Raw genomic sequence first — 8,162 nt, forward strand, 5'->3', positions numbered from 1 at the left:
TTACACAAGCGCACCATAAAACATGGCAAGGGTAATCCTAGTGCAGTGATTGTATAAACTGAAGAAATATACATTTACATATACATGATATAAGTTAATAGACTAGAAAAGGGTATTTAGAGAGCTTATCTAATTCCGATCTTGTCACAATAGATGATTAACATAATCGATATACGGTTAAAGCTGTATTAGCTACATTTACTATTAGAGATAATATTTTTTATCCATTTTTATAGTTATTTAATTTCTTCTACAACAATTTTTCAAACTTCACCGCAAAATGCCCAAAGAGTTCTCGTAGTGCAAATACGAGTCCAATTACCTTACAGATGGCATTACATTGATTTTTGCCTTCTCGCGTCGAGTTATAAATACAGAGAAATCTCAATGAGAGCTCATTTATATAAGATTCATTGCAGTGCTATATTCGTAGATGTACATGTTATTCTATCTTATATACTGTCCTAAATTTTAAACACACAGCACAACAATGGCTGAAAGCACAATGGCAAGAAGAGAGGAGCAATCTGCATCTTAATAAATCTTTTCTTCTGCATACGTAGCGGAGCGATGTCACGTCGGAGGATATGTACTAGTGGATCACTAGGTGGGGCACAGATCTGAAATATAATTATGTTAAAAGTCTTCAACATCTCTTACAGAAGGTAGGTACGTTGCCAGACCTTATATACCAACAATGAATATTCATGGAGGCTATATTCATAAATACTTACAAAAGTAAGCTAATATCTTACCCGCAATTGCTTGTTACTGATAACTTGATATGATTACAATTTGGTTTATTACGGTTTACTTATTTTCAGACAATCCTGAAGTTGTATTCCAAGTTTTTCTAAAAATTCATCGCCTGAATAACATTACGAACTTCAACCTCATGATAATAACGGGACCGTGAAATATACAAGTGTTTATCTCGCACGGATCCAAGACAAGGTGAAAGAAATGAACCCACCTTTCAATATGTAGTCCGTTGATAATGTGGGCACCGTTGGACTATCCTCATTAATAGCCTTTAATACTGAAAACAAAAACATATTATTAATTTCGAATGAAGTTATTAAGTAATTGTTGGTACTGTTACCAAGAACTTGTAAAACTTACTCTTAATGAGGACTTGTAAAGCTTGATTATCAGGTGGGCCACTGTCCATGTGATAAGGTATCACTGTTGTCAAATACTGTAAATTTTCGATATATTTTTGTCTGGTTAGAAACGTATCTCATAGGTCTAACAAGATTGACAAAGTACTAATCAGACTTTGCTCGTAAATCTAAGATGCCTACCTCAAAATCTTGTATGGATCTATGCTGCGGCAAAGGGCTATTACTATTTTCTATTCGATTTTTCTTCTTTGTCACCCTACCCTTCCCTCCCCCCCCCCCCCCCCCCCCCCCGCACCGTGCCTCTATTACTACTACCACTCCTATTTCTACACCTACTCCTGATCCTACTCCTACTTCTACTCCTGATACTACTTCTTTCCCTGATACTACTCCTACTCCCGATCCTGATCCTACTTCATCAAATATTATAATGATGCTAAACTCACCGAGCACAAATCCTCCTCCTCCGCGTCCACCTTGTTCTTCTCATCTTCCTCGTCCTCCTTCTCGTCCACCTCCAACCACCGCCAACCACCTCCACCAACCACCGATAACCACCTCGGATTATACCTGGAACAGTAATAAATATTTTCAGTATAAGAACACACCAAATATACTATATAAGGATTAACATAATTAATTAATATGTAATAAATTTTATTAGCGCATTTGAAGCTACTGAACATGGTCTTGCGCGAAAAATGAATTGAAGTAATTTATTGTAAACATGACAAGTTTGAAAAATTTCAAATACAATGTTAATGCAATTACCAATAAATATTATCAAAATGTTTTACTCACCGAGCACAAATCCTCCTCCTCCGCGTCCACCTTGTTCTTCTCATCTTCCTCGTCCTCCTTCTCGTCCACCTCCAACCACCGCCAACCACCTCCACCAACCACTGATAACCACCTCGGATTATACCTGGAACAGTAATAAATATTTTCAGTATAAGAACACACCAAATATACTATATAAGGATTAATATAATTAATTAATATGTAATAAATTTTATTAGCGCATTTGAAGCTACTGAACATGGTCTTGCGCGAAAAATGAATCGAAATAATTTATTGTAAACATGACCCTACATGACATAACCCTACCCTAACTTATCCTACCCTACCCTACCTTACCGCCCACCATACCCTTACCTACCCCACCTCATCCCACCCCCCACCTCTCACGTGTACACGGTACTCAAGATCCTACTCCTCATTCTACTCTCACTCGTACTTTTCCTCCTACTCCTGATCCTACTCTAACTCCTTCTCCTGATCCTACTCCTACTCCATCAAATATCACGGAATGTTATTCTCACAGTGGACAAATCCTTGTCATCGTCGTCCTGTTCCTCGTGCACCTTGATCACCTGCAACCACTGCCAAACTTCTCCAACGACCACCGATAACTTCATCTGGTCGTACCTCGAATTCTAATAAATAATTTCAGTATTAGAACACAATAAAAATATTGTGAAAGGATTGATATAATTTTTTCATTGACACATTTTACGAGGATTGTGAAAACATTACGAAACATTACAGAAATTTCACTAGCTTATTGGACCAAGCAAAAATCAGAACACCACAAGAATGTCGTGTAAGTACCAGTATAATTTTCTCACTGTCATATTCTACCAAGAAGATTCCGACAAAATTATAAAAAATTATAGAAATATCATGAACGCATCGATAGCTACTGAATTTGTGCTCGCGTGAAAAATGAATTGAAATAATTTATTCTGAACATGGCAAGTTTGAAAAGTTTTAGACAGAATATATTTGCAATTGCCATTAAATATTATAAAAATGGTAAACTCACCGAGCACAAATCCTCGTCCTCCTTGTCCACCTTGTTCTCCTCGTCTTCCTCCTTCTCCTCCTCGTCCACCTCCGACCACCTTCAAGCACCGTCAACCACCTCCAACAACCACCGATAACCACCTCGGGTCATACCTGGAATAGTAATGAACATTTTCAGTATGAGAACAAATTAAAAGTATTATATGAGGATCAAAAGAATTAATTAATAAATCATTAATATAATACATTCCATTAGCGGATTCATAGCTACCGAATTTTTGATGCCACATGATTACAATTGTCATTAAATATTGATTTATCATTTAATACACGACCTGACCCTACCCCGCCCCACCCCACCTCACCCCATCCCACCCTTCCACCATTTAACGCTCCTACCCTTTTATTCACACTCCTACTATGACTCCAGATCCTACTTCTACTCCTACTCTACTCACAATGCTACTCCTGATCCTACCTTCACAGCTACTCCTACTTCCTACTTCTATTCCTATGCCTACTCCATCTCCTACTTTTAATTTTAACTCCTATATCTACTTCATCTACTACTGCTACTCTTACTTCCACTTTAACTCCTACTACTCCTTCTTTCACTTCTACTCTCACTCCTACTTCTGATTCTACTCCTGATCCTACTCCATCTCCCACTCCTACTCCTACTCCATCAAATATCATACAAATGTTATACTCACAGTGCACAAGTCCTCGTAATCGTCGTGCTTTTCCTTGTGCACCTTCATCACCGCAACTACTGCCAACAACCTCCAACGACCATCGCTAACCACCTCTGGTCATACGTCCAATACTGATCAATAATTTCAGTATCAGAACACAAGAAAAATATTATTGAAGGAGTGACATAATTTTTTTATTGACACATTCTACGAGGATTATGAAAAAATTATGAAACATCACAGAAATTTCACTAGCGTGTTGGAACAAACAAAAATCAGAACACTTCAAGAATGTTGTGTACGTACTGATATGATTTTTTCACTGACACATTCTATCAACAAGATTATGATAAAATTATCAAAAATTATAGAAATATCATGAGCGCATCGATAAATACTGAATTTGTGCTCGCGCGAAAAATGAATTGAAATAATTTATTGTAAATATGACAAGTTCGAAAGATTTTAGATACCACATAATTACAATTGCCATTAAATATTATAAGAATATTAATTAATTAATTAATAATATAACAAATTGTATAAGATTATTCATAGCTACTGAATATGTGCTTGCACGAAAAATGAATTGAAATAATTTATTGTAAATGTGACAAGTTTGTAATATTTCAGATGAAATGTAATTACAATTGCCATTAAATATTATAAGAATATTAATTAATTAATAACGTAATAGATTGTATAAGATTATTCATAGCTACTGAATATGTGCTCGCGTGAAAACTGAATTGAAATAATTTATTCTGAACATGGCAAGTTTGAAAAGTTTTAGATAGAATATATTTGCAATTGCCATTAAATATTATAAAAATGTTAAACTCACCGAGCAGAAATCCTAGTCTTTCTCGTCCTCCTCCTCGTCCACCTCCGACCACCTTCAACCACCTCGAACAACCACCGATAACCACCTCAGGTTGTTCCTTGAATAGTAATAAATATTTTCAGTATAAGAACACATAGAAAATATTGTGTAAGGATTAATATAATCGAGTAATTGAATAGTTAATTATTTAACATTATAACAAATTGTATAAGCTCATTCATAGCTACTGAATTTGTGCTTGCGCGAAAAACGAATTGAAATGATTTATTGTAAACATGAACCAGGAACCACGGAGCGCTTATCCTGGAAGTCGAGTTTCACCACGTCGCGGACCCGAAGCGCGGGATCCGGGAGGTTGAGAACCCGGTACTCGAAATTTGCGGAGCGCGACTCTCATCCGTCCGCTCTACTGCGCGGTTGTTGCCCGACTGAGGAACTCGGCTAGCCGATTTCAGATTGGTGACGTCACTTTCCGAACATCCGAAAATTCAAACTTTGGTTTCGAACTGTAATACTAGGTATCATGATGTATGATGTATGATGATATGATATGATGTATAATGATTTTAGTTTTCACATTTCATACAAGAAATACACACTTTATCTCTCCTGCCGATTCCAGACTCAAGCTGCTAAACCCTTCCATGGTCAGCCGTTGACTACAGATACATTCTTCAGTTGACGGGTCAGCTAATAACCCATATAATGTTACAAATCCCGTTTACATATGCATGTAAGTATAACGTATCATTATTTTATGATAATAAATTTCGTCAAAAAGTACCACAGACAATCAGCTAACTGCTAATAGATTTGAAACATGACGCACAGCAATTTTAGCTCTAATTGAATTACGTTATTGTCATGTATTGATGTATACTACCCATGTATACTATGCCAACTACTCACCAATTGCAATTTGTTGATCCTGGTCGTTCCGTTTTTTTCGGATGCAAAATGTTATCTGAAGCATGCATATTGGTTTTATAGTACAAAACATGACGTTCTCAATAATCAAACTTGTAAACTTGAAAATTAGTCCTTAAAGTCAAAAGTCACCAGGTTAAGGGCCTGGAGAGCCAGAACTACAGAGCGCTCATCCTGAAGTCGAGTTTCACCAGGTAGCGTACCTGGAACGCAGGAACCATGGAACGCTCGTCCTGGAAGTCGAGTTTTACCAGGTAGTGGACATGGAACGTAGGAACCATGGAGGGCTTGTCCTGGAAGTCGAGTTTCACCAGGTAGCGGACCTGGAGCTCAGGATCCAGGAGGTAGAGAACCCGGTACTCGAAATTTGCGAAGCGCGACTCTCATCCGTCCGCTCTACTGCGCGGTTGTTTCCAGACTGAGGAATTCGGCTAGCTGATTTTTGATTACTATAGATCGATGACGTCAAGAGAAAAACAAATTCGAGTGACGTCACTTTCTGAACATCCGAACATCCGCTATCTAAACTTTGGTTTCAAACTTTAATTCTATGCATGATATGATGTATGATGTATGATGTACGATGTATGATATGATGTATAATGATTTTAGTTTTCACGTTTCAGACAAGAAATACACAATTTATCTCTCCTGTCGATTTCAGACTCAAGCTGCTAAACCCTTCCATGGTCAGCCGTTGACTAAAGATATATTCTTCAGTTAACGCGTCAGCTAATAATGCTACCGTTCTGTGATAGTTGAATGATAAAAATTTTTGCTGGTACCTTCCAAATGTGTGTTCAAATACACTCGAAGTTTCAAGAACCTTTGTTCTATCTCTTCCTACAAAAAAAAAACCGCTGGCAATCATCTTTTTAGGTTTTTAAATCAGGACACTGCGTTAAATTCTGTCTCATATAGGGAGCATCGATTTCATCTCGATCAAAATTAGCGCATCCGTGAAGTATTACAGTTACTCTGAATTTTATTCCATACGAACACATTTCGAAAAAGAATTCCACTTCGCTACCCAACGTAGATACTTGCGACTAGCTAAAACAGTGTTTCGATTCTATGTCTACGAAAATTCAAGACCGGGAGAGCAAATGAAATGTTGTTGGAATAATTATGAATATTAATGTTATTGGATACGTCGAGCGCTTATAATCGTATAGATTCCCATTGCGAAATGAATAATTCTTCTATTTACATATTGTACCTTATTATTGTATATAATCCAGTTTGCCTCCTGGAAAATTATAAAATTTATAGTACGCATCACATACCAATCGTAAATGGATCATATTTATCAATATCGTACATGGACCGCATATACATACCTATATCCTTTTATTTATCATATACTTTTTGGTCTCTGCATCATTATTACATCTGATCTATTATTATTCGTGATCTGTGTATACATTATTTTCTCGGGAACCTATACTTTTATTAAATCACTGTTTTGCTACGAATTTTTGAAGAAATTTGTTCTCATTATCAATTTCTTGTATCGCCGACAAGCCGGTAAGTACACACAGGCTAAGTACTGGCTTTGGCTTACCATTGCGAAGACTGTGTTACTGGGAAGGTGAATGCAGCCAGCATCATGTTAAAATCGGTAACTTTCTGATGTTCTGTTATAAGTTCTCAATTCTACCGTTGGAACATAATATCAGGGGGCGCAAGCGCACGACGATTTTCGGTTTTCACGCCAAAGCCCATTAGAGCAACTGTCTTTATATTCTTCAGTCAACGTAGGAGGTGTTTGCAGGTGGTTTGCCGTGATCGGAGGAGATCGAGGAGAACGAGGACAAGATAGAAGACGACGGGGGGGGGGGGGGAGGGGGGGAGGTGGTTGAGGAGGACTAAGGTGGTCGGAGATGGTTGGAGGTGTTCGGAAATGGTAGGAAGTGGTAGGAGGAGTTTGGCGGTGGTAGAAGGTGGTAGGAGGTGTAAAGGGGTGGTTGGAGGTGTTCGGAAATAGTAGGAAATAGTAGGTGGTTAGGGGTGGTAGGAGGTGGTAGGCGATAGCATGGGGTGGTAGAAGGTGGACGGAGATAGTAGGAGGTGTTTTGAGGTGATAGGAGGTGTTTGGAAGTGGTTGAAGGTGTTCGGAGGTAGTCGAGGACGACGAGGGAGTTGAGGAGGAGGAGGAGGAGGGGGACCAGGAGGACGTGGAGGACGAAGGTGGTCGGAGGCGGTTGACGGTGGTTGGAGGTGCTCGGAGGTAGTTGAGGGTGGTTGGCGGTGGACGCGGTAACGCTCCTTCTCACGGGAATGATCGAGCTGATCGACATTTCTAAGTCGCAGTCGACAAGTAGTCTTAGGTACTTACGTTGTCCCGACTGAATCTCAAGTTTTTATACCGACACTTCTTTGGCTGCTACGAATGTCGGTGCGAGCCCGTTAGGTAGAGTCGATAGAGCAGAACCCTGTTACGCTCCCAGGCCCGCCTGGGCCCACTTGCCCGCCGAAAACTGGTCACAAAAATTCACCCAGGGGTATCTGTCTTTATGTTCTTCGGTTAACGTTTACGGGATAAGAGTGTAGTAAAAACTTTGTGAAAAATTGATACTTCGACTTCAAAGTTATGTGAAATTCCGAATTTCCGAAATATCGACATGATTATAGTTTGGACCATAAACACTTCTATGCTATTATGTCTGCAGTCTCGATTTCGTAATATTGTGCAAAAAAAAAAATTCCGAAAGATAGTCCAAGTTCTATATTATTGACCACGAAAACCCGAATCCCAAACTCATT

General features: G+C 38.7%; 1 long non-coding RNA gene across 4 annotated transcripts in view; it reads right to left on the bottom strand.

Annotated features, from left to right (window-relative positions):
- Positions 1–286: 286 nt before the first annotated feature.
- Positions 287–8,162, bottom strand: part of LOC124307415 (uncharacterized) — a 94,239-nt gene continuing 86,363 nt past the window's right edge. For 2 of the 4 annotated variants that reach the window (XR_006908803.1, XR_006908801.1), the window contains exons 3-5: positions 1,123–1,198; positions 974–1,039; positions 287–620 (exon numbers count right to left, since the gene is read on the bottom strand). This is a non-coding gene — a long non-coding RNA (uncharacterized LOC124307415). Of the gene's footprint in view, positions 621–973; positions 1,040–1,122; positions 1,199–1,570; positions 1,582–2,949; positions 2,998–8,162 lie in introns of those variants that run through there. The other 2 variants (XR_006908804.1, XR_006908805.1) reach the window with 2 other exon arrangements.

Source organism: Neodiprion virginianus, chromosome 6 (genome assembly GCF_021901495.1).
Source record: "Neodiprion virginianus isolate iyNeoVirg1 chromosome 6, iyNeoVirg1.1, whole genome shotgun sequence".
In the NCBI taxonomy this organism is placed as follows: Eukaryota; Metazoa; Arthropoda; class Insecta; order Hymenoptera; family Diprionidae; genus Neodiprion; species Neodiprion virginianus.